Source organism: Buceros rhinoceros, unplaced genomic scaffold (genome assembly GCF_000710305.1).
Source record: "Buceros rhinoceros silvestris isolate BGI_N320 unplaced genomic scaffold, ASM71030v1 scaffold9281, whole genome shotgun sequence".
NCBI lineage: Eukaryota > Metazoa > Chordata > Aves > Bucerotiformes > Bucerotidae > Buceros > Buceros rhinoceros.
The window spans coordinates 53,606-59,705 of record NW_010393681.1 but is presented as its reverse complement, the minus strand read 5'-3'; positions in this window follow the sequence as shown (position 1 = coordinate 59,705).

The window sequence follows — 6,100 nt, the reverse complement described above, 5'->3', positions numbered from 1 at the left end:
CTTTCCGTGTGAATGGGATGCAGAGCTGCCCAGGAGAGGGGAGATTTGAATACTCTTCTGTTCCCCCTGGGGGTTTGCTTAGCAGTTGATACCCTCCTTCTCTCCTACAGTGTCTACTGAATTGGCTGAACTGCAGTAAAGAACACACTGCTACCATCAGGAAAGAATGACTCAGCCCAGATCTCTAATCTGAAAATAAATACTCATCAGATATAGTGGCATTCACCAAGAGATTCTTTCCACTGCTGCTTGTTATAATTTTCTGCATGCAAGGTTTCTTTGATAGTGTGGGTCTTGGAGCTTGACTGATCTCTAGCAAGAGTTTGGTGGAATATCCCTTTGAGGACAGGGAGTTCAGCTGGGGCGGGAAGGTGGACTTACATGTATTTCCATTTAAAGACATACTCTTAATTCTGTGCTCTCAAAATCACAGCAGTGGTGCTCTTCTGTAATCACAATACTAGCCTTGTAGTCTTGTTTTTCAGTACATTCATACCAGGTGATTCACTGTTCAGCCATTTGAAAGAAGAAAAAAGGATGTTTAATATCTTCAAATATCAGTTTAATTAATTGGAGTACATGCTTTTCTGAATTTTCCATATGTGTAGAAAATTATCTGCTAAGAAGAATACATTCTTATGTTAGGGAATAAGAAGATTTCACACCTCAAAGCTGTTTATTAAAGAACTATTGTTATAGTCTTCCAATATATTTTTTATTATATATATTTCCACTTTTCCATGAGACACAATTGTTTGGGAAAGATACAGAAAGCATCTCTTGTCTGTAGGAATGTATCTCAACCAAGGCATAACAATGTTTTGATTCACAGAATAGTTTAAATCCAATTGATTAGCATAAGCATTTCAAGTAAAAATATAAGAATAATTATGTTAATACTACTCTTCTTGCCACAGAGTTTGCAAGGATGAAAAAGATTGAATGTGTGATATTTTCATGCTGTTTTCCAGATGATTCTTCCTAAGTATTTAGCTTGGTCACCAGAGTCCACCACAACTTTGTTGTTATTACTTTGGGGTGGTTTTGTGGTATTTTTTTACTCAGAGACCTAACAAAATTTTCCCAGACTTGCCTATCATAGCATAAATGGTTTTTACCTAGAGACAGCTGGTAAGTTTGAACTAGTTTAATAATCTGCAATATTAAAACAAAACCTGCAAGCTCATACAGACCTTAGCCATGAAATGAGTCCAAATCAGCAGTGTAACTACATACCTAGTTTTTAATAATTTTTTTTAGTATCTATCTTCTTTATCTGCCATTATACCTGATGTTACTTGCACAGACTATGAGAGTCCAAATCACCAGGTGGTGATTTAATGTTCTTAGGACAGGATTCACCTTGATAGGAAAGGTACTTTTAAAGCTGCCTTTGAAAAGCAGAACAGATCAACTCATATATCTAAACTGAGGTCCCATGTTGTTCTCTGCATGACATTGGACAGATTAATTCATAAGGGCCGCACTTTGCAATAGCAGATGAATGATGGGCTCTATGACAATCTACCGGAGTTGACAGCAGAGGAGATAATGTGACAAAAGGTCATGAAGAAATCCCATAAAATAGATGTAGAGAGACTCCTTGAAGTCAGCCTCCCAGGCCACCCACCCACCAGCGTGAGCAGCAGCAGTGCTGGCCCCAGCGTGGTACGCTTCCTCTCCTTCCAGAAAAGCAGCTGGACGCTGTTTCTCCGTTCTAGGAAATCAGTGTGCTCTTTGGGACACATGAGGCAGTTACAGTCCAGAAGAGAACGTCATACCTGCCTCATACTGTTGGCCAGTGGAAACTAGTCTGACACTGCTCCCAAAGACTGCTATCTTATTTGATTTCAGGCTGGGATTTCATTTTTAGTGGAAGACTCTCCTGTTGACCTAAGCATTCTCTGACCTACTTGCTCATCTCCAGTGGCCTTCATTTAGAACAGGCTTTTTCCAAATATTCAATTGTTTTGCCTCAATAATTTCTTTTGCTTCTAATCCTGTTAAAACCAAACAGATTAAGAGTTAAAACATCTAATCGAGCACTCTTCTGTTTTCTGGTTTTTCTAAAGGATGAGTCATATCAGCATGGATCGCCGTTTGTTATTCTTTAGTAAACTCAAACAAGAATATTTATTCTCTCATTAGAAAAACAGTAAATCAGCAAACAGAAAAATGTGAAACAATTTAAAAAGAAATTTAGCTGTATCTTATTGTTCTGTTTCTATTTACAAAAGAAAAAAAGTGATCACAAAATGTTCTGGATTGCTATTGCTGAAGTGTAAACCTGGAACCTTTCTATGCTAACATCCCATATAAACCAATAGCTGAAGTACAGTACACCTGAGCCTTCTGGGAGCTACGTGTGCTGTCTAGAGCAATGGTGGTTTGAGCAGAGACAACTCAGACAGCAACCAGTCCCACAGCAGAGCCAACAGGATGACTGATTTGCATGATGCAGCCCCACTTTCTTTCTACACAAACCCTGTGGTAGAAAGGATAACCTACTTTTTACAATAATTTGTTCTCAAACGGCTCTTCAGATGGGTTTAACAGGGTTCCGTTACTTAGAGATATAGCAAAATAAGATCTTTTTTTGTGATTATGTAAAACTAAACATAGATAAAAATTCACAACCAAGTTTATTCTTAAATTTATAAATATTTTCTGTTATTTTGATGCCTAACAAACACAAGTTTTAGAGCACAAAAACCTTTACAAGATGGTGTCCCACCACGAAGTCTTGTAGCCAATTCATTAGGTACTACTTTAGATGGATAGAAAAAACCACTTTAAAGAGTGAAGGTCTGGGGTTTTTTTTCAGTTTTACAATGGAAATCTGAATTACAGACAAGAAGAAAGGATTCCTTGCAAAATAATTTTGACAGCTTGGTGAAAAAGAGGAGCGTCCTCACAATGGCATTGGGCCGATGTCCTAAATTAACAGATTCCATCATTGGCAATAAGAGTAGGTGCATGTTCAATACAGAAAAACCACGCCCTGGCCATAGATTTTGCATTCCCTAGCATTCGGTACACCCAAAGGTCATTAAACTAGTTTGGCTTGTTGTCCCTCCTGCTGTGAAGGGAAAATGTTGTGGGTGCTGTCTGCTTCAAGCGTATGCAGTCATAATGTTGGCTCTGCCTTAAGAGCCTTCACAGCTGTGCTGTAGCACAGTTAGTTCCCAGCATGACTCAGATGAAGGATTTTATTTAATCTGCACAGAACTTTTTGCAAAAAAAGAGAGAATTTTTGTTTACAAAAACCACTGAAGCTGTTGAAGCTGAAAACAGGGCAATTATGAACAAGAGGCTGCATCTCAAAAGATGATTTCCCATTGTCTTAAGAAGTAATTTCCGTGAAAATGGAAAGATGGGAGAAGAATGAAACACCTTAACTCCTGTAATTGTTCATTAAGACATCAGTCACAGTTTGCAGTTCTTCCAGCTCATAAACAGTAATGGTTGAAGAAGGGCATTTTGTTTAGTGGCTCTAGATTCGGTTTTTCTTGTAGGTCAAATATTTTAAAAATGTGGGCTTTAAGAGAAAAAAATCGATGCATATCAGCAGCGTGTGTTGGGTCACTAAGTACAATTTGGGGGGAAAAGAAATTTCTTTAACACATAGATAATTTGCCTAAGGACTGACATTTTGGGGAGTTGGACCTGAGGTCACCTGATAAATACATAAGAGCACATCTCTCATTTGTCCTTCAGAGGCAGAATGTCTCTGACCACAAGACTCAAACATACACAAGGGATCCCAATTTGCAAGAGCAGAATGAATACTCCAGTCATCCAGTGCAGAGGTTGGTCAATAGTTTTGGTCTACACATCTTTCATGGCATCTGCAGTAAGGCATAAATAGATTCAATAACTTTTACAAGTAAGTATTCCAGGTCCCCTCACGCAAAATGCTCTGATTCTGACCTTTTCCCAGTTTAGCACAGATGCCAAGAGATTGCATCCATGGGAAGGTGAGTGTTACCCAAAACCTACTTATTAAATACTTCAAAACTGCCTGCAAGACTCAGGAATCAAGACAGATGAATTTCCAGGGTGCCTGTTTCTGTGCAGAGGATGTGAAAAGGAAGCCTTTGATCATAAAATGTCCATGATGTTCAAGGAAAATTGTTGTGCCACAGTCTGCTATGGCCAGATAATTAGAACAGAACAGAACAGTGAATGCCCAGTCAAAAGGAATTGACTCATGATGGTACATGGGAATTGCCTCATGGTTTTACAGTAGAATTATAAAGTCAATTCGATAACCACTGTTACTAGAAGGTAACACTAATGAGAAATTCCAGTGTAGCTGAGCATTACCAATCATTATTTGCTGAACCTCAGCAAATACACTGCAAGACCTAAGGAAGGTAAGGCCACAAGGTTGTTTTGGTTTTTATAGGATGTCATCATTAAGTGATACTGGTTATGCTTCCATACAGAAACTTCAGGATTAATTTCTGTACAAATTCAAGCACACAGATTGATACTCCAATTCATATGGGAAATAGTAGGTGTTGTAGATAAATCTGGGTTCATAACCTAGTTAGCAACTAGTTTAATATCCATGGTGAACAGTCCAGAACTGTTCTTAGAAATTAAATTTTACTCAATCAAATGTTGTTCTGTAAAAACTGAAGGGAAGCGTTAGTGAAAATGGGGAAGAGGGAGCCAACCAGAATGTTTCCTTTTTTTGAAAGAATAAACTCAAGAAATGTAGAGGAATAGTTATTGTGGTCAAATGGGCTCAAAAATTTGTAGAATTCAATATGAAAGTGGCTTTAAGTCAAAAACTGTGATCAAATCTCTCTTTTTTTTCCCTGGGCTATTTAAATGTGAATGCTTACCATGTAACGTTGATCAAGTCTTACATAAATTAAACAGCTACTGGATGAACATGTAGACATTAATATAGAAAACAGAGTGGCAATGAAAAATTTATCTGCATGTGATTTGGATAATCCATTAATTTAGTTTAGTTCTCATTCCATAGCTGACAAGGAGTTGGATCCATTGTTTGGTCTGTTTCTACATTTCTATGGAATAGCACCAAACAAATCAATCCAGGTACTACTAGATATCGTACTTCTAATTTATGTCCTGAGCTTAACTCCAGAAGAGAAGAAAACCTTATAAGCCTAGGCATCAATATTTGAGGCGTTTGGTCTTCTGTTCTAGGAGAGCTCGACAAGAGCTGGTTATCTGTTTGCTGTCTGTAGCTACTTGGAGTTTATAAACCAAATAACCTAATTTATCCTGTTAAGTAATATGATACTGGACATGACAACCCAAAGCTGCATGAAATACTTTCACCATCCCAACACAAACATGGAAAATTGGGGGGTATTTAATTCATGCAAAAAAGTGGTGTGTAGTTCCTTTGAAATCCATCAAGCCATTAATACCTTGTGAGTGTCAGACACAGAAGAGATTCTCAGGCTATGTTGAAAGTGACATCAAATTATTTAAGATCTCTTCGTACTTGCTTCAACCTCTTCCACCTCAGAAGAGTCCCAGAGGACTTCCACCCCAGCAGAAGAGGACTTCCCAGTTTAAGTGCAAATGTATTTCAGGTAAATAGGTTTTGAAAGGAGAACAAGTACCTATCAGATTACAAGGCAACTTCAAGCGGATCTTATTTTGTTATGCATGCAGAGATATGGGTCCCTTTTTGGGGATGTCGGTTCATGACTGGCGTTAACGATTTATTGGTAGGATGGAGGGTTCCATGAGCCGCTGTAATCTCATCAACACTTAAGCACAAATGAATGAGCACTCCCGCAGTTAATGACCTGGATCAAATTAATCTACTGAGAGTAGCAATTAGTTTGGCCATTGTTTTAGCAGAGATGCAAACTGTGACAGCTTTCTGCATTCACTTTGGAGACTCTCAAGCTTGTACTTAAAGCTACATTCCCAGCAAAACTACATTCATAACAAAACCTGCTTAAGCAATCTTATTTGGAAAATAAATTTGTGTGTTCTGATCCTATTCTCAGGATAGTTTTCACTGGAATAAAGAATGAAATAGGCTTAAAATGGATTAGTAGTCTCAAATTTGGGTTTGGTTTGGCTTTCCGCCCCGCCCCCCCCC